General features: G+C 39.2%; 1 long non-coding RNA gene across 1 annotated transcript; it reads right to left on the bottom strand.

Moving 5' to 3' along the window:
* Positions 1 to 387: 387 nt before the first annotated feature.
* On the bottom strand, positions 388 to 21,139 carry LOC137188735 (uncharacterized). Its single transcript, XR_010929501.1, has 3 exons — positions 21,087 to 21,139; positions 16,641 to 16,745; positions 388 to 1,850 (listed from the first exon to the last, which is right to left on the bottom strand). It is a non-coding gene; the product is annotated as an uncharacterized lncRNA (long non-coding RNA).
* Positions 21,140 to 22,197: the final 1,058 nt, after the last annotated feature.

Genomic DNA, 22,197 nt, shown 5'->3' with positions numbered 1-22,197 from the left:
ACTCTGGTGAGAGGGGCTATGAGTTACCATTATTACCATGCCCACCCACCTGCAGCCTACCTGATGAACACACAAAAGCTATAGTGTTTTTGCAATGTCACCCTTTAACGTATGCACTGTTGGATGTAGTGTTGGTCATAGATTTTGGCAGTAGTACCTAGATAGTTGATGCGTGTTTTGCAAGATTCCAAAGTAGGGAAACAGAACGGATGGATGTCTGCCACGTTCCACCCTCTCCGACAGCTGCTGGGGAGCTTTGACTCCTCCATGTATTAGGACGTTCACCTGGTGAATGTACATAGTTCATGTGTTTCCAAGTCACCTGGCCTTAGTGACTGTTCAAAGTTCTCCATTGAGTTAGGAGTTGGAATGGTCGTGACCTGTTGGGGGTGAAAGTAAGACATTTTTAACATGTATTTTCATTGTAGGAGAAGCCTCTATGTTACAGTTTTGTTGATTGCACTATCATAATTTATTTGGCTCTTTGATAGCACAAAATGATGTGGTTCTCTGTCTCTCTCTGGAGTGCATGTGTGTGGTAGTACACCTCAATTTGGCATACTGTCAAGGCCTGTGTTGCAGTTTACCAAATAAGGTAAAACCTATTACTTTTGGCATTTGAGCTGCCCCTTTGTTTTTCTTTATATTTAGGCCAGAGGGCAGAAATGGATATAGTTTTATCGCACTTATGAACACTTAAATTGTGATTTTATTATTCTGCAATGTTCAAGTATTGTGGTAAGCCACAGTAGTGTTGCTATTGTTCATGAATTAATTTGCATTGTTTATATCTATAATATTTGGGCATTTATTTTTTAATTTTTTTTTATCCATTTGGATGGATTTGGAGCACTTATTGAGCTGGAAAGAGATAGCCTTGAGGTTTGTCATATTTAATTTAATAATTATTAATTTAATATTTAATATTTAATTTCTGTATGTTCATTTTTTCCCATGAATTTAATTGTTGTTTAAATGCTTTTACTGCCAGACAAACACAGATTTGAGCAGCTGCTTTTCTGTCTGTTTGGTTTCCCTATGAGACATCACGCAGTGATGCATGAACCTTTAGAGCCTTAAAAACAGATTTTTTATTTTGCATTTAATGTTAAATGCAATTGAGGAAGCAACATTATTGATTTTATATTCATCCAATTACCCGTGTTATTTTCCCAATTAAAAAGTTAGTTTTTGACATTTGGCAGTAACATATTGCAGTTGCAAATGTTTACACAGGTCCAACTAAAGGTGACTGGAGACAGCAGCCCATAGTTGTCTCTACTTGTTTGTCTGGTTTTCTCATAATGTGATGTGTGTCTGACAAAGGTCAGCCAAGATCTAAGCAGCTCTCTATATAAACAATAATTGAATATCATTCCCAGGTATCTTATTTCAATAAACATTTTGGAATTTGTGGGTGAACTCCTGTCTCCATTTAAAGATGATTTTGGATGTGAATGGTCTCCTTGATCCGTCCTCTGCCATCTACAGATGCACTGGTCGATGAACTTGATGAACCCTTCTCAGTCGATGCTGTGAGTGGTTTTGGTTCGGTGTTGAAAGATAGATGATGTCTGTTTCTGTTGTTGACAGTTTGGTGAAGACTGGATGAAATTAATATTTTTGAAAAAACTGAAAAATGCACAAAATCTGTTGAGCTGGTTGTGGGCTGTACTGGAAAAAATATATATATATTGAACCAAGGAATCCAAGAACTTTTCTTCTATGCCTCATTGATCAGGGAAGAGCTTCTCTAATGGCCGCTATCTGTTGGTGGTATTATCCACACCAAAAAACAATCAGTTCTTTGTTAGTCCATGGCCCGATGTTCCACCTAATTTTATGCAAATCTGAAAAAAAAGGATAGAAAGCAAAGTCAGGTAACAGTTTAGGTAATAATTAAGCAGTTGTATGTACCCACATGTGATTCAGTACAGTAAATTACTCCAAACACATCCACGCTCACCAGTCAAACCAACAAACATTAGAGGCATTCTCTACATGTTCCTTTAACAATAAATCAAATAAAAAAACAAAGTTATATGCTAAAATGGATCATATACGGTTGAGACTTTTCTGTTATTCTTGTTAAAGTATCAACAACATCAAAAGAGCAGCCATGCTTTTAAAATGAGCTTGTTTCTCCATAAAGTCAACTTGATCATCTCCAGCTATGAATGAGACAAACATGTTTTGGCCTGGTGGAAGGTCAGGAGCGAGTAAGCATATCACTTTAATGCATTTTCCTATTTTTAACTGTAAACAGCTTGCTTAATGAACAAAGGCAAATGCAATGTGACAGTGTTTCATAAACCCAAATACAGTTTGTGGGTGTGCTGCTGTTGGGTCCTCACATGATCATTGTAATAATAGGTTTTAATGAGTGCGGCTCCCAGGGCGAGATGATGAGACGTGGGATGATTTCTCATAAGTGGGTCAAGGTCTGGAAATGTTTAACACCCCAGAAAAATACCAGTAAACCATGTTATGATGATACAGCCTGTCACATGTTAAGTGTTTGCACTGAAAGTGATATATCTGTGTATCTTGCCATACTGCTGTGTTACTCTGCAAACAATACACGGAGGCCTCGGGTCCTCCCTAAATCTTCAGGGAATAAATAGAATGATGAATGTCCACCAACATCTTTAGGCTGAATCCATTTATTTGTTTTATCTGCTTATTCCACCTTTGAGTCATGTGGAACTGGAGCCTATTCCAGCACTTTGGGCTCAAGGCTATGAGACATTTGGTAAGACTGGTTCATCTTTCTACTATGTACCACTTTAAAAAATTTGAGACCCAAAAGTCCCAAAAGTTATCAGGCAATTTCAATTTGGAGTAAACTGTGATGTCCCTCAACAAGTTTCCTGGGCAACCAGTATCCAATCACATGGAACAAAACAACAGAAAACACTTGTCTATATAATGAGCCAAATTTGCACCAAAGAGCCAATCACCTGAAGTGTTTAGAGACACATTTGGCCACATTAACAACACAGTAAATGCAATGTATACCCAGTCAAAAAATAACACCTGTTTAACACTAGAACTGCCAGAGGTCGCTGTATACCTAAAACCACTAACAGGTAAAATTTACCCGTGCACCTGGCTACCACATCTCTAGTACAAACAAAAAACAAAAAACACCAATCACTTTGCATTGCTGTCAGCATGAATCAGTCTCAAATGACACTGAAAATGGGTATTGGAACTAAATATTTGCATATTTGGGTGATGTGATATCATTATAAAATGACATTCATCACATAATGAGATAACCCATGTTATTTAAATGACTAAAGTAGCCTAAATATCCCAAATAGACAATAATGAGCCATAATCATAACAAGAAACAATCACAGCAGTTATGGGTGATTTAATGTTGCAACAAAATCAATGTGATAAAATGAAGCGCATAATTTCACCTTATCAATTATTAATTTAGGCATTTCAACAATGTGTAAATGAGAGAACATCACCAAGAAACTCTCTCACACTTCAGTCAGTACAAACTTGTCATCAGTCAACCAGCATTGCTGGGTCTCTTTCCTTGCATGTGGTGGTGGGTTAGCTGACTCTATGAGAATGTTTTGGACTTGCTGTCTCCCCGAGCTTCCACCAGACTTGATGGTAGTCTATACTGTGCCATCTTTCCCAGTCTCTGGTAGTGATGGCTCTGCAGCACACTTTATAAAAATTAAGAGAGAATTACTTTAGACTGAGCCTATTTCAAAAATGCTCATACTTATCACAACATTATTATGTCGAACTATGTAGGCAAAAGCTATTTTATAGCTTTTCTCTGACACTCAGATGACCCGTCAGTCCTGATATCTCCCTTCCATCAGACTTGCCATCACTCATTTCAATTAGTAACTCTAATGCCTGTTTGGCATCCATGAATCTCTGTCTCTTATCCATTGTAAGCTGTTATGAATGACTTGATGTAGTTTTCAGATTGCACACTCTAATGAATACCATTGCCTAGCAGCTTAGACTGCTTAAACATAAACTGCACAATTGAAAAACTGCCATGGCTGTTCTAGCTTTAAACAGAACTATCTGTCGGGCAGTGATCCAGATCCAGAGTTTTTCCACCTCTACAGGCTAGCTGGGACAAACAGGCTTATCAAAGATGGATTAACAAGATTGTGGTGGATGGAAAACGAGTGAGACAATGTCTTTACAGTTTTTAAATGGATGTAAATATTAGAAGACAAGAGGAATAAAAGTGAGTACAAAGCTGGATTTGTTGTTCGATGTTAAGGGGGAACAGTTTAGCCTATGACGCACATAGCCACAGTAGCTACGCCGTAGCTCCTTAAAGCAGCTATAATCAATATTCTTGTATTAACAATTGATCACATGAATACTTGTATCTGAAAGTGGCCACAGTGCTTGCAGTAATTAACCCACAGAGAATCATTATGGACTCTGTAGTTCCCATCAGCCCAGCTCAAAATTGTCGTGACTTTCAGCTCATTATTTTGGTTTTACGGCAGTGGCTTTACTGTTTTGTTTCACTCTCACCGCTCTCGTTAACTACGTTTATAGACACAGTTAGCAGCTATTTACAATGACAAAGCTCTGATAAACCTGCCCAGCACTGAATGACACAATTAGTTTTCATTATTGTTCAGGAACCTTTCTGGTTCAATAAAATGTAAGTAACAAATTGAATTAAAATTTTAAATAAATGTCTTGGTCAGGGTGGTTACTCCCATTTACTAATAAAAAAGTGAGTTTGTGTTGTATTAATCTGCAGGAATATGCTGCCACCTTAAGACCTCCCATGCGCATATTGAAGTGTCCACCTTCTAAGCATGCCTGAATAGCTTGTTGAGCTGATGCGTTAATGCCATCACAACAGATATACACCCACATAAATGCAGCTGTGCCATCTGTTTGGGCATCCCCAGACAATACAACAAGGAGCGATGTGTTTCAATGTGGGTATGTTTTGATGCAGCGTCTTTAAAGTATCCCTACTCTTATCCCTCCCTGAGGTATGCCAGTGTTGTTCCTGTGTGCTAATCGGCTTAATTACAGGAAGTTTAATGTGGAGTGAGTGGATGCACCTGAGTCCCCTTGCTGCTGTTTCTTGCTGGCTTGCTTACATTGTTCATGTTTTGGGGAACTAAAACACATATTTTTACAGGTCTCCTCTTTCTTTCAAGCATACAATGTATTGTATAGATAACCTTTACCTTGCAAGATTCATACTATGGTCTGTCTGCCTGACATATTTCATTCTTTCAAGTTTTTTCTTCAAAAAGTCTCCATCCAAAAACAGCTGTTGCACAAGGTGAGGTCATCTTATGTGCAGGCCAATGCATTATGCTATATTGATGCTTTCTTTGATACGAGCAGTTCATTCAAAATGGTTAACTGGTTAACAACACATTACTAATGTGTTGGTAGGGAGAAATGCCAACATATCAAAAAACAACCACACACACATAGAAACACCTAGCAAATAAACACAGCAGCACTCATGTACAATATCCACTGGTTCATTACTGCTTATAAGAAGCAACTAATTAACAACTTTTTCACATTTCTTCCTCCAGTTCACTGTCTGATAAACCTTTCCCAGCTCACACTGCTGATTTTGCTCTTTTCTTGTACTTTTTGTTTTCTGCTTGCCTCAGTTCAGTGCAGATGGCACAGCCTAATGGGAAGCACTAATTGGATATAATTAGTGTTCTGACAAAGTTCTGTAAGGTCCAGAATCAATACTGGCACATTAGTGGTGCCGGTATGTACAGACCTGTCTGGTTTGGGTATTTATTTGAATCAATACAGTAAGCAGGGATGTAGCATATGGTTAGAAAAATCAATTATTAACATTTTCATGACCAGTGCAATGCAAATAATCATGAAATGTTGTAAATCATCTTACAAGTTATGCTTCTCAGTCTCAACATTGATGGATCCCACACTTCCTACAGTACAGTTCGATAGCATCTCTTCATTAGACTGTCTCCAACTGGGTTTTCAAATTTCATGCAGGGGCAGATTTAGTGATTTTGGGGCCTTAGCCAAACTCAGGCACAGGGTCTCCCTCTGCCTTATTCTCACTCATTCTGATTGAAAACTGGTGTTGTTGGCAACTGTAGGAGAATATTTTGCTGAATATAACTATTAATACCACACTGTAAAAACACTTTGTTAAAAGTAATGATTTAAAAATTTTATGTATGTAAGTATGCATAAAGCACGATGTACTGCCTCTGAGCTAATTTTTATCTACTTCATGTACAACTGGAAAAAATAATCTATAATACTGCATCATAGTTTATTTCTTGATGATATATTATGTGTGTGAATCTTAATCTGCAAAGTAATCCAAACCACCATTTTTAACAAAACTTGTAATGCCAAAGACTAAACCAAATTGTCTTGATATGTGTTCCCAACACATAATCTTGTGTGAGAGTTTATGCTCATTATTCACTATTTCATGAGATCGTGTTGGAATTCCCATCTTTATATTCCCCACCAACTACAGTGGTCAATGTTATTGCTTGAGGTCAATGAAATAACCAGCTTGTTTCCCTGAACTCTTTTAAACTTTAGAGATTAAAAAAGGTTTAACATGACAGCAATAGAAGCAGCTTGAGTTACAGATATATTTTAGCTAATTGATGCATTTATTGGTTAATTATGTTGAATGAAATGTTGTTTGTGCAACGACATTTAACAGGTACACACAGAAATCATCAGTGTTCTGTGGTTGTGTTTCAGAGAAATAAACATGTTTATGTAAGTGTGTTTATCATTTAATGCATGACGTAAGTCATCTGTGCATGTCAGGATATTTGTGCTCCACAGTGTAAGTGCATGTAAGTTTTTAAGTTTCGACACACATGCCTGCATGCATTGATGACTCTGTGGGTGCATATTTGCATCTATGTGTGTGTGAGTGTGCATCAATGCTGAGAATATGTATGTATGAATAAACAGCCAAGTTGCGGTGATGAGACTTCACACTTCACTGCACCACGGTGATAAGGTCATTAACTCCCCCTCCCAACCAGTAAACAAGCACCTGTTACCCTCACATATCTCAGACACATTCACACACACCTTTGATACATTCCTGAACCTGCTAAAGTACCTCTATCTCCAGCATGAGCCATATTCTTCACACCATTTCAAATGACCCAATGAGAGCTCCAAGTGTCAAGTGGCACATCACACCAGCTTGAAGCATCTGCTTCGAACAGAAGCCCGAAACTGCTGTTTTTCCCCAAAAAGGGATGTAAATGAGAAACTCCTTAATAGCGGCAGAAACTCCCGGCAGTATTTAACAATTAAATATGTTATTGTTCCCCCTGACACTGATTTAATACGCATTTTAATATTCATATGTATCTACTGCCCTTTGAGAAAATGTAATTAACAAATTACTAAGAGTATACGTTGCATTGATCTGTTTGTATAAAGATACATAATTATAGACGGAAATACATATTGAATAGCTGTCTCTGAATTAATTGCCAGTCAAGGGTGTTGACACAACTACATTACAAAGACCATAAACAAAATGGCTGCTTCACCACACTTCTACCTACCGATGTGAATAATAATTCCACTCATTACAACTGGCCTTAATTTCATAGTTTTTACCTCTTATAATAACGACGGTTAACAATATTGTAACCCTACTTCTATAAGCAAAGGCAGAGCCCTCTACTGGACTCTATGTGTAATACTCTCCTCCAATCACATGCACGGCATTGCCCACTGAAATTTGCATGTACATAGCCAGCCAATCTGGATGCACCTACCAATTACCGATTACCGTGTCTCACACAGTATGAAAGGCTATGCCTCACTGCTGCTTCCATCCTGAAAACCACCTCAGCAGACGGCTCGGATGTACCACAGCTGACACTCATACCTCCCTTCTGACAAGTCCTCAATCACTCCTGTGAGCATGGACCTTCACAAACAGCCCATCAAGTCCAAGAGATAGAACATTATAAACGGAGAAGGCGTAGACCAAGATGCTGCTGTGCATATGTCCTCAACACTCACCTCACTGAATAAGGCCGTAGACACTGCTACACTGCACCAATGCGCTTGGTGGGAGGGACTTGTGCATTAGTCTGTCCCTCTCAGGAGCCAAGCCTGGAGAGGTTGGCCAAACGTGAGAAGTGCGCCATTTGATACCGTCTCCTTGGACAGAGCCCCCTACACTTTGGGATCAGGGCTGGGACGCCAACATCTGGGTCATCTTTGCGTACCACAGCGACAGGGCTATCACGATGACCAAAGGTTGCCCTTGTCTCACTCTTTCCAGCAGAGGGAGAATGAGACGAAGAGGGCGATATCGAAAGGGCCAAGCCAACGGGGCATCACAGTTGGCGGCCTCAACACATCTTTAGATGTTGTATCAGTGCGTCCGTCACCTTACATATTTCCCACCAAAATAACCGGAGGGATGCATCCTCTCCCTGGTCAATGTGTGGCGAGCAGCATAATATCCTCACTGAGGAATAATGCCTTGCGACGCCTCACTGTTACCTGGAGAGACGAGTCGTGCTGGCTGATCTGATAAATAACAGTACCAGCCAGCGCAGTGAGAGGCAAGAGACAGATCTGCTTTTGTGTGTCTCTATGTCGGTGGGATGTGTTTCTTTCTCACAACATCGCACCTAACATAGCACTCATGAATGAGCTCAGCGCTGAGCTTTTTCCAGCCAGCACAGCCTGCAGCTGAATGGGGGAGCCCGCTGTCTGCTTCCCTGACAGAGGGAAGAGAGGCAGGGGTGCCAGCTGAGTAAGTACTTTCTCCATTATGCAGCCTCTTTGACCAGCTGGATGAAGGGTGGTGGATTGTGCTCTTGTCAAAATAATGCTATTTGTTTTTATTAAAACACTTTGAACATTCTCACATAACACAACTAACATGAACATGAACATCGGTGGGAGGGGGCAGTGAACCCCGCCGGCACATGGGGGGGTGGGGGCGCTGTTAAACATAGCCCTTGCTGATGGTACACTCCCTCCTTCTGATAGTCATTTCATTGCTGCAGACTTTCCCTGTGCGAAGGCCAGCTTCTGTGGGGGTCCGCCTTTTATACTGTGTGAGACACACACAATCGGTAGGCATGTCCTGACTGGCTGGCTACATACGTTGAAATTTCAGTGGGCAATTGCATTGCATGTGATTGGGAGAGAGTATTACCCATAGAGTCCAGTAGAGGGTGGAGCCTGTGTGAGATAGAACACCGCATGGTACTAACCAAGTTGATTGGTGAGACCTAGGAACACAGCAACAAAGTATGAACGTTGAGACAATCAAATAACAGTTTTGCCAAATTGTCCAAACTACTTTCTTTGGAGGTAAAACTAAAAACTTTTTTTTTTTTTAACATATTTTTAACACTCAATTAAAAATATGTAAAAATGTTTCCAGTGAGAATTCAGTCCACTTATGTTGATGTGACAGGTGTACAGTTAATTTCTTTTGGAGAGCTCGTTTTACATGTAACTGTAACATGTATCGATTGTTAAAGCTAGAGTTTAACAATCATTACATGTTACATGTTACATGTTACATGCAGAGACTTCTGCAGAATTGAAAGCTTAAAAAGTTCATCTGGGGACAAAAACTTCATCAGCAAAGATCTGATGTAAGTTCAAGTTGTATGACCTCAAAAAAAAGAAACATTATACTCAAAGCCTGTAAAAGTATGTAAAAAACAGCTATGGCAATGCCTCTGAACAACGCCTGTGAGAATGTCACCTCTGTGCAGCCTGGAAAAATGTTCTCACCACAACTGCAGCATGGAGCTGAAGAAGCTTGAAAGTTCTGTCGCACAGAGATATAAAAGTTTAATAATAAAAAACAATGTCCCAAGCTAATTCAAAGACAAAAAAATAATGTGTACAAGAAAGTGGACATTAATTGACCCACCTTTGGAATGCCAAACAATATTTCAGGAAATATTGCAGGAACATTGGCCATTGAGACTGTTAAGATGGCCGTGTAGCAGCTGGACTTTAAAAGCAGAGAGGCTTGAGGCAGAGGTTAGTTGCAGACCAACAGGGTGTTTATTTCACCCAGACTAAACACATACAACAATGACAGTCAGTTCTCCACATAAAAAACTGTGGACCACAGACAGCATGTGGTCCTGACAGCAGCTGCACTTGATGGAAACTGGTAGCCTTATATAGTCTGCAACTGCCAACAACCTCGACTCCTACCATGACTCCTACCACAGTATAGGGAAATCTGCCTCCCACCTGACATCAAACTACACAAAACAACAAATACATAAAAATACATTTATGCTGCACTACTGTCAAATATTCTGTATTATCTTAATTTATGTTACATATTACAATAGAACCACAGAAAATCTGAACAACAGATTAACAACACCCCAACACCAATTACAAAACGGTATGTCCCAGAACCTTTAAATTGGTGTTTAAATACCCTGAGGATTATTTTAGCCTGAACACCCTGAAGAAGAGACTTAACAACAGAGGTGAGTGACCTGAACACACACATTGCACATGATATTATTGCACAATCAAGCAACAGTTAACCATACAATATATACCAGGTCAAACCCTTTTCATGGAAAGAACTACAGCCTCCAACATCATGGACACTTTATGGTTAAACTCCAATCTTTCTTTCCTCCCTTGTTTCCCTGTGCTTTCCCACAAACCAGGTGAGCTATGTCGAGCTAAGTGTGGCAGACACTAAATCAATAGAGGGTTGGATAAGGTTCTAGTGGTTCACATTCAGCAAAAAGATAACTTCAGCTCAGGCACAGATGGCTTGGATAGAGATGGAAGCCTACAGATCACATTAATTAGAAAAGATAAGAACTCAGACATCGTAACACACACTTGCACACAGCACACGCACACAAGCAACAGAGCAAATACAGCCAGCAGGCACCAGAAACAGGTAGAGGGCAAGAGGTGACACAGTGAAATGATTGTTTCAGACATTTGGAAATTACCTTAGTAACTTTTATAGCATCTGTGGGGTCCCATAGAGATAAAACACTTATAGAATATAGTTACAGTGTTTTGGGGGACACAAAGTAAATGTATTAGAGCCAGTGGGAGTTGTGAGGTTAGGTCAACTTAATTGGCTTTCTAAAATACAAACTTGTCAATGTGCTGCAAGAGTAAACACTACTACTGTGTCTCAGTTCAGGTGCTTTCTCCAAAGTCGATATATCTTCCACCTAACAGCCCAACAAGGCTACTCCAGTTTCAAAGGTTCCTCTAAATGCAGCCGGGAGGTGCAGCCCTCTATTGGAGTTGACAGGTGGATCAAAAAAAGGCAACAGGAGGGGAATGGGGAGACACTAAAGTCACACTGAAATGAAAGAGGTCCTGATAACATTGCAGGTCAACATAATTGTTAAATAATATGCAATAAACAGGCATGTCTGTTTAACATTATACCAGTTTCCATGCTTTCTATCTGTCAGTCCTCTTTGTCTTTCAGTGTCTCTTGCATAAATGATACTTTTGTGGTGAGGGAGCAAAGAATAAATCAAACCAAGAGCTGAAAATGATCAACTATTCATTGGGGTGTAATTATATGCACATCACATAGGTGCAAGACTACTAAAATGCAGAATAAATGAGAAAAATAGTATCACTTACTCCAAAGCCACAAATTTAGTGGGCAACGTTTCAATTCAAATCAGATTTAGTTTAGAATTTTGGATGTATTTTCAACACGGCTGGCCACCAGCCATATTTTTGCTGATCTACCTGGTTTAATCTTTTCAGTGCTTGGTTGGCAGGCTGTAATGTGTACTGCCATGTATACCAGGGTAAATCTGTGTGTCCTCAATAGCCCTCAGAATAAGCATAAAAAATCTGTAACATGTAGACACTTACATAAGCATGGCAGTGGTGGGATTTGAACCAACGCCTCAATAGTGACTGGATCCTAGCCACACTCCCTCTCTTTCTGTTTTACTATTCTGCTTTGATCACCGGTCTTTTTCCGACTGATCAAAATAGTCAAGTCAATGATTTGGTAACTTCAGCAGATCGCAACATGTCAGAGTAATGCTTTGATGACAAATACTTCTGAATTAGATATGTACCTTTAGTCATCAGTAATTTCCAATTTATTTAGAAAAGTTGCCACTCACCTTTTGCTGATATTTATGCTGATGTCCATAGCTTATATAATAATATATGTTTTATTCTTTAATGCATACAACACAGTAACCTGTACCACTATATGGCAGCCATTGCATCGCCAGTATGATCTTAGAGGTCAGGTGTTCATGAGTGCTGATGTTTGGAGTGAAAGATGTATTCAGTGACTGTACCGCTGTTGTCAAGTATGTTGGAGCACACATCATAGGCGGTGAAATTGATGATGCAACTTCAGGCTTTAGTGTGTTGGTCCAGCAAACCACTAGCTTGCCTGACTCAGAGGTCTTCTCCTCTATGTGGTCTTTCTCTAAATAATGTCCACTGCAAACCCTAAAGTCATTGCTCATCGGAGATCTCTCTCTCTTTAGTGCCGCTAGCCAGCAGAGCAGTGGGCTACTGTTCCAGTTGATGAAGATGGACTGTTTTGTCCAGGGGTTAAATTGAGATTTGTTATGTGGGGGGATCCTGTGGTTTCTGGGTTGCCATCAGTGCATGTATGTGCACAGACTGCAAAATCTGATTGATATAATTTGACAAACTGTAAATAAAATTTTGTTGAGACAACCCTCTGCTCTGATCACTAAAATGCTAATCAAAGTCATTCTAGATACTTTTATTAATACGTCAAGTTCAGATGAACACAAAAAAAACTTCTGGTTGTACAGTTAAAATAATAGCTTTGGCATTTAAAGACATGTAGGTATCAAAGCCAAAATACATACAGTATATATTACCTAAGAGAAGAACACTATATAATCAAGTAAAAAACAATGTATAGACATTAAATTATGTTTTGAATATTTATTTTTGTTTAAATATTACCATTTTAATTTTGAATACAAAATCTAATGTACAGTTTTGTTCTTGATTCATAGCTAGCTTGACGCTGAAGCATGAAGCTGTTAGCTAGCTTAAACTGAAACTGAACTGTGTTGCGTTCAAGGTGACTGTAATCTGTTTTTTCTCAGTTCGCTGGCTTGATGTGCCTCAACATTGCACAAAGGATGCATGTTTGTTATATTGTTTCATTTTGTACGTAAGTGTGCACATTGTATGTCTATATACATGCGTGCATGTACACATGTGGAGATGTATATATATAGTATGTGTGTATATATATATATATATATATATATATATATATATATATATATATATATATATATATATATATGTATGTATGTATGTATGTATGTATGTATGTATGTATGTATGTATGTATGTGTATGTATGTATGTATGTATGTATGTGTGTGTGTGTGTGTGTGTGTGTGTATATATATATATATATATATATATATATATATACACACAGACGGGTGACAAATTAAAGGAAAAGACCAATGTAAAGTGTCTTGTACGGTGTTGGGCCACCACATGTCGCCAGACCAGCTTCAGTGTGCTTTGCCATTGATTTGACAAGTCTCTGAACTCTACTGGAGGGATGAACACCATTTTTCCAAAAGATATTCCCTCATTTGGTGTTTTGATGATGGTGGTGGAGAGCGCTGTCTGACACCTCGGTCCAAAACCTCCCATATGTGTTCAACTGGGTTGAGATCTGGTGAATGCGAAGGCTATAGCATATGATTCACATCATTTTCATACTCATCAAACCATTCAGTGACCCCTCGTGCACTATGAATGGGGGCATTGTCATCCTGGAAGAGACCACTCCCATCAGGATAGAAATGTTTCATCATAGGATAAAGGTGATCACTCAGAACAACTTTGTATTGATTTGCAGGGACTCTTCCCTCTAAGAGGACAAGTGGACCCAACCCATGCCAGCAAATTGCCCCCTACATTGTTGAAGATGTTCGAAGTTAAGTGTCTCCTGATGACATAAGACCATAGGCCTATGTGCTGGGGAACAGCCCCATTTAACCCCTGGTTTTGTCCTTGACTTTAATACTATAAAACTCATTTGTACATCCAGGAACAATACAATAGTGGCCTCCTTTTTGTCTACTTCTGTCCTGTGGCTCCCCAGTCTCTATCTTTCACTGTCTCTACTGTTGTATCTGTGGAACTCAGCCAGTCCAACCAACCCTGTGATGTCACAGGTTATAGTACTGCAAGATGGTGGTGCCCTTGCCATGAAAGATATAACGTTTCTCTTTTCTTTTGTCATGTTTGTTATAAAACTCTTCATAAGAGTGGAAATCCTTTTAGTGAATTATGTTAAAGTCTTGACTGCTTCAGGTCCACTTTAATCCAGCACCTTAGACCACCCGGCCACAGTACTACTGCTGTAGTACTCCCGTGGTTACAGCTGTTATGATCACAACGTCAAAGAAAATTGTAATCTTCACAGAGCACATGGTCCACAATAATCTACTGAGCCTATTTGTTCAAGTGCAGAATATTGGAGACAGGGTGGCACAGCGCTCAAAGGTTAGCATTGTCATTTCCAGGACAGATTGAATCTGCTTTCTTGTATGATTGCCACTCTATTTATAGCATTATGGAGGGGCAACCATAGTCTGACACTAGCAATACAAGTGATACCCATAGACCCCATTTATGCTTAGCCACTTCATACACCTTGAAAATAAATGAAAGTTTATCAAATAGGATTTATCTGGGTAGAAGACAGTTGAAAACACAATAAGTGCCTAGGCTTATCTTGCCCTTTGTTTTGTCACTTTTCAGTTGTTTGTGATCCACTCACCTCTTATCCCTCAGTTTTACACTCATATCCCAATAGGTTAAACCCAACAAACTTCCTCTCAACTTCCTCCATCTTTTTTATTGCTCAGCAGGGCCCTTGTTAAGTTTTGCAAGAGGCATTTGCTCCCTACTTCATTGGCCTTTTTTGTTTATATAAAACACTCTCCATTTGTCAAGGCCTCTGGGCCTTCTGATCAGTTGACAATGGCTTTTTCTTATCTCTAGTTTTCTGTTTAGAATTCTTAAAGTAGCAGGGGGATTTTTCTTTCTTTCTTTCATTCCATCTATTTTATTGTATTTGTGGTTTGTTTTTTTAAAGGGTTCATTTAAATTCACATTCTCATTTCACCCATCCTTCTATTTTATGTTTCTCCACACCCCTCTTCACATTCATGCATTTCTACCCATTCACCTATGAGAGTTGCTCAATGCAACCACAGTCTTCTGTTGTTGACCTCTGAGCAGCTCCAATGGAGTTGCAGATGGAGGGTCAGGTCCCTTGCTCAGGGGAATGTTGATAGTTCTTACTGAAGTAGTGTTACTCATTCTATTCTTTTTTAACACCCACATTTTCCCTGTCCCGTGGAGCACAGGAGCATGAATGCACCGGTGAGAATATGACTGACTCACTCCCAGAGTAAATCACTGTTTAAATGGGCACTTTTTTGCAGTGGGAACATAGCAAGGTGGAGATGGGATGCAATGAGAATAAAAAATGACAGAATTGAGGCAGACAAGGAGCAGGCAAATGAAGAGGAAAAAAAGAACAGCGCATAGAGGCCAGAGAGAGTGCATAGGTCAAGAGAGGAGACACGCTGCTGAGAGTCCACAGAAGATGGCCGACGTGAGGTGAGACGAAAACAGAGAGGAGTTCAAAAGGGGGAAGATGAGGGGACAGAAAGGCAGACGCAGCAGAGAAGAGTTGGTCAATGAAGGTAGAAAAAGTGAGAACAAGTAGAAAAAGAAACTTTGATGGGTCTTAAGTTGAAATTGCAGTTTCAATATTTTTCCATTCTTATAAATTATTGCATTACATTATTGCCTTAATCCTGAGCATGTGATGGGACATTCTGAACACAAACAGTAGGTAGTTCATACAGTTTTGGATATATAGCTTGTTTTATAAATATCAATAGAATTCTGTCTCTACTTTGTGCAATTCTGTGTCTATTATTGCAAGCTAGCTAACTTGATAGCTTACTTCTGCTAGATGAACATAAGTTGAATGAGGTAGTTGGCAAATTTGACTATTCAGCTACGCAGCCAAAGCATCATGATCATTGATGTAGATCCTTAAAAAAAAAAAAAGAAGCTGTACCTGTGTGTAAATTTAAATGAATCTACATATTAGACAAGATTTTCTTTTACAGAGTGTGCCATTACAAGCATGCTAAACACTGATTAAGTCAGCTGGCTATATAAATACAGGACAACTCCAGGCTCTACAATTTTTTTTATTTTCACTTGTACTACTGAGCTAAAAACAAGACTAAGCCATGCTAGCGACTCAGTGAGACTGTACATAGGCACAGTGGTTCTGTGAGCTACATGCTCACAAAAACAATGCTAACATGCTGATGTTAAGCAATGTTTACTATGTTCATTGTCTTAGTCCAGTGTGTTAGCATGCTAACATTAGATAATTAGCACTTAGCACAAAGTACAGCTGAGGCTGATTGGAATGTTCATTTTACACATGTTGCTGCAATTAAGTATAAAGTAAGTCAACTAGCTTAGTGAGCTACTGCTTATCTGGCAGATAAACTGAAATAAAATACTTAAAAAACTGAATAAACCACTTACATGTGAATATGATGTGCTTACTGACCATTCTCCCGGTGCTTCTCAATCAGAAATGACTGACTCCAGTTTTCCAAGTTTTCGAGCACTGCAGCCAAACAAGAGAGCCTACAGAACAGGGATGTTGAGAGAGCAAGAAAGTTATTTTTTATGTGTATAGCCCAATATCACAAATCACAAATTTGCCTCAGGGGGATTTACAGTCTGCATAGCAATACAACATCCTTGTCTTTAGACCCTGATTCGAAAGAGGAAAAATCCATTAAAAAACATAAAAGGAAACCTCAGAAAGAAACCTCAGGAAGAGCAACAGAGGAGGGACCCCTCTCCAAGGACAGACAGATGTGCAATAGATGTTGTGTGTACAGAATAGAACACAAATTACAGAAATACAATGAACAGGATAACAAGATTATAATGGATTTATAATATATATGAAGAATATGTGATGAAGAGGACGCCAGGCAGCTTCCAGGTGCCACCTGAACAGAATAGGACCTGAACCACGCAACCTCCATCACCATGGAGACCTGGCAGACTACACATGAACACAGGGGAGACTCACATCACACCTTTCACATACATGGGAGACGGTTTGCAACCACATAGAGCAGGGAAATTGAGAGATGGCAGTTGCATAAAATTGGATGAAAGAGGTTATCAAACATGTAAAAATGTAATGATGACGAAATAATTTTTTGAAACAAACATTTTGTCAGTTACACACACACAGGCATTCAGACTTAATATTAAGAAATAAACCAACAACAGAAGTCTCCCCTCGTGGGGTCCATGTGCTCAGACCTTATCAGTTTAGGTTCACTGGCCCTAACATGTTCTCAGTCCCAGTCCTCGAGGGCTGGCGCTCTGCAGGTTTGTGACCCTCCCTGATAGTCATGGCTCGTTAACCGCCAGAGAAAACCAGCAGGACACCAGACTTGAGTACCACTGCCCCTAACGAGTGTCTTTTCTGGGTTCCTTGATATTAAAAATGGTCATTTACCTCGACCACAGGACTCATAATCGTTGAAAGAACATTCTAATTTATAATGAGTATTAAGTGGCACACTGTGGTTCCCTAAAAGGTCGTTTTTAATAACACTGATGTAGACAATTTCATACATTTTTCATAAATGGTGTTTTACAGCAGTGGCAGTAAATCCTGGTCCTTTATTCATGAGACTGAAAACCAACCAAACTGTGAGCTCTCAGGGCCACGGTTGAGGACCACTCCTTTACAGCTCTATGAAGAATCAATGTGAGGACCATTAAATTGTAGTACACCAGAAAACACCTTACCAAAAGGGTTTTTTGCAGCATAAAGAAGATTCAAGCATGGTACCATATAGATCTTTTTTGTGAAGGTTTATAACATCAAAGAGGGTCCTGCTGTTACAATCCTTACAAAAAAAGAGTCTCTACAGAGGCCTTGTTGAGAGTAAGATGTGAGCAGAGTAAGGAGGTCAGAAAAGGAGTGGAGTTGAGAAATTGTAAGGTGCAGAGAATAGACAGTGGGACAGGAGAGATGAAGATAAATGCACTAAAAAATGAGCAAGACTGAGATGTGAGATGATGCGAGAAGGTAAGATTGTGAGGACAGTTGAGAAAAGTAGGAGCTTTTAAAGGAACAAGATTGCCTTCTAAAGTTCCCCATGTCTGTTCCAGAAGTTCAGCGAAACTGATAAAAGTCCTCAAGGATATCTTTGTAATGGCAGTCATGAGTGTAACTATGAGTGTTTTGTCAGTGACGTATCCCTCCACCACATCTCAGAAAGGAACTACAGTCCATGGAAATACAAAAGGGGGATTTTGTGTTTAAAAAAACTAAATTTAGAGGTTACCCAAAAACTTTTGCTAATTCAGACTGCTGATGCCTCATATTAGCTTTGCTGAACTATAGAAAGCATTGGAGTCTTCACTTTGTCCTCCATCTCTTAGAGCAGTTACGCAACAACAGTGTTGCTTCACAACCAGTATAGAAGAGAAATGATTATAGTGACCAATTAACCTTTCAGTGACCAATAACCTTTCAAAGAACATATGGGCATGTTAGCAGTGTATTAATATAGAATTGAAAAAGTCTGAACCACAGCCTTAAAGGTCTGGTTATGGTTAGGCAACTAAAACTCCTTAGTAAAGGTTAATGGAAGATTGCTTTTGGTGGTAAAAAATGTTAAATGTTGTTAGTGGAAGTCACATACTTTGTAGGTCTAACCATCCACCTCAGACCCTCTCTGTAACAGGTTTCCTGACAATATACAGTACTAGTCAAAAGTTTGGACTCACTGAAAGTGTGCTACTTATAATAATTTATGTATAACAATTAAATAGTTTCTTCTGAGAATTAAAGAGGTTGTTGTCAACATACACAAACACATCAATTTTAGGCAGTTCATACAGGGTAGGCAGTCATTTTGCAATTGAAAACAATATTGTACCGACCAGTGGCTAAGCCAAGCAGAGCTTTGGTCACATTTCATGACAGAGACGAGAACACACAGTCAAATGTTCCATACACTTGTGCATACATGATTTACATTGTAAATCACCAGGAAACTCACAATCTGCATTCTCACCAAGTAAGCTTGTCTCAGTAAATAATCCCACATCCAATTAGAGCTGTGTGGTGGTGTCTGTGACCTTAAAAAAGAAGCATTGACCATTTGACATAAAATGTCCCACAACACTTCAGAAAAAGTATGCGGTAAATAAGCTTTAGGTTCTTGGCTCTTCTGTGTTACTGATATTGCTAGAAAATCCCCAAGTGATTCTTGGAATTCGTGCGATGTAGACTCAACCATATTGTTATTAGGGGGGCTTAGATTTCAATACTGTGCAAGCTAATGAGTTTTTGTACTGTGCAAAAAACAAAAACAAAAAAAAAACACTCCAGCACACTGAGAAAGAAATTTCCAGCAACACTTTTACCAGAGAACAAATGTGTTTTTAGTAAAACCAACACGTTTCGGCTCAGCTTTGTTCTTTATTACTACTACTCACACAGAGCTAGGGAAGCCAGAGGAGGAAATAGAGAAGTGGTGCAGAGAAAAGGCACAGAAAGAGGTTGAGAAGAAAACACCTGATGCTCAGACGGTCCCCCTGTGATACTACAAAGAAAAAAGAAAAGGTGTCGGTGAATTGGAGAAACGGGTTAGGTTGCTAGATTTTGTGTGTAAGACTGTAGGAGAGGTCGGGCGCAGAGAAGAGGTGATGGCAAAAAAAGAAAAGAGTTGAGGGCAGACCAAGTGAAGCAGCAGAGGCCATGCTTAGGGCCTTGAATCAAAATAAGGTGAAAATAATTGAAAAGAATCGGGTGAAAAATGTAATATATACATACTTAATATACTGCATGTAGACTGTAATTTGAAGTACTACTTGCTATTTTTAGCCATGATGAATCCTTAATCAATGAATTGCTTTCACATGGAAATAATAATTATAGTCCATTAAAACAAGGACAAGAATAATACACAATACACAATAACTAAACCTTTTCTGGTTATGTCAGGATACTGCATGCTTGGAAGCCCCTTTGACCCCCTGTCTCAGGGGCTATAGACAACAAATTACATACAACTTAAATGGCTGCCATCATTTATTGGCTGAGGACCTTCAATTGCAGGGCTACACTTTTATAAACATCTGGGACACAATATATGCAATTCAGATACAAATGTACTTCTTACATCTTTCATAAGCAACATACTACATTCATCTGTAATCCTGCAACACATGAGGATCCACAGGCATCATATTAATATATTTGTCTCTTTGTGTAACTGATAATTGTGTGCAAATCAATAAAATCAAGCAGTATGACTGAATGATTTATGCATGACCTTTACCATTATTAATTATTATGAACTTCATTATCGTGCTTTACCTATACCATGGCCACTTGTCAACAAAATGTTATCAAATATGAAAAATCAGTAACAGCGTATAAGGCATTATCATCACTTCAATTATCATTAAAGGAAGAAAACAGTCTGCAAAGATGTCTAGGCATATAAGCATATGCAGTAGGCTTCTGACAGAATGCATGGCATGGCGAGGTTACTATTTACACAACCCTGGAGATTTTTTATATCTATATGATTCTTGGTTTTGGGATTATATGTCAGCATGACATAGCCCATTCAATCAGAATCTGTTTTATTAGCCAATGCAAGCATAAAAGAATATGTCTTGGAATTTGCTCCCGAAAAATGCAACACAGGAGAATAAAAATAGACAAATGTAAGGTAATAATAATAATAATGATGAAATAAACAAAGTAATATTAAAATTAAATTGGCATTTCAAAATCTATTTACAGAATGGAATAGCATTAGTTTTGAAATGGGACATAAAACTTGAAATGAAATACTGATGAAATACATTGAAATACAACATACTGTTTACTGAATGCCTTCAGCTGCCAGCAACAAGACAGGATGCAGGCCTTACCTGAACCTCAGTGAACTTGGTGGCCAGCTCTACCCTCTTCCTGTGTCGCCACCTGTGCACAGAGCATTGGTTTCAGTTCATTTAGGTTAACAAATAAATGCAGATGGAAACTAAACAAAATACTTCACACCATTCATACGCATTCATATCTCTCTTAGCCCCTTTGATGTCTGCTCTTAGACAGGCTGATATCAGGTAAGACCCGCCCTCTTGAAGCTTGGCAACAAATCAAAAGTGGAAAAAAATAACTTGTGACTGTGACACCGTATCTTACTCAGGAGGATTGTGTTAAATTTAGCACAACAGATGTAGTGTGTGTGAGAAAAAGACGGAGAGAGTGTATGACTTCATGCATGTAAGGTGTATGTGTGTAACAAAGAAAGGTCATTTATTCTGGTTGCATTGGGTGCGTTCATGTGGGAGAAAGTGGGAGATAAATGTGAAAATGTGCGTATTTGTGTGAGTAAGCGAGTCAGGGAGCAAGTGAATGTGTTTGTGTGTGTATGTGCACTGACAGCTGAACAAAAGGTGTCTGAGTCCATGACAAGTTGTTGGCGGTTTCATATCCACTCTGGGGCCACAGTCAGACTCTACTGGAGGGGAAAAAAAGAGGGGAGATAAAAAGATGAGCGGAAGGCGAGTAGAAAAACACATTATGGCATCTCCCCAAAGAGTTGCAAACGCTACTGACTTGTTATTGTCTTGTCTGCCTCCTTGTGTGTGTGTGTCTGTGTCAGAGGAGGCTCTTCCATACAGGCAGAGGAGGTTGCCCCTCCTCTATTTTTGAGAGGCAAGACTGAGATCAAAATATAAAAAAAAGAGCAATTGGTTGAAATAAACCATTACCAAATCTAAGTATATTCTATAAATAATTTTTCTCTCTTCTTAGAAAAAAATCCATTATTGAAATCCTGATTAAAATGCTTCAACAGTGACACCTGCAGGGCAGGTAAGAGGAGAAAGGGCAGTGTGTGTAGCAGTGAGAGGAGAGCAGAGGAGGATGGGCTCCTGCTGGTCTTTAGGGCGAGATCACTTATATCAGTTTCATGTACTTCATTTTTTTCATGCTAATCTGTTATTGGCCAAACACACAAAAATAACGCCACAAGGG

Source organism: Thunnus thynnus, chromosome 9 (genome assembly GCF_963924715.1).
Source record: "Thunnus thynnus chromosome 9, fThuThy2.1, whole genome shotgun sequence".
Taxonomy (NCBI): domain Eukaryota; kingdom Metazoa; phylum Chordata; class Actinopteri; order Scombriformes; family Scombridae; genus Thunnus; species Thunnus thynnus.
Note: the sequence above shows the minus strand (reverse complement) of the source record. Positions and strands in the feature narration are given on the sequence as shown.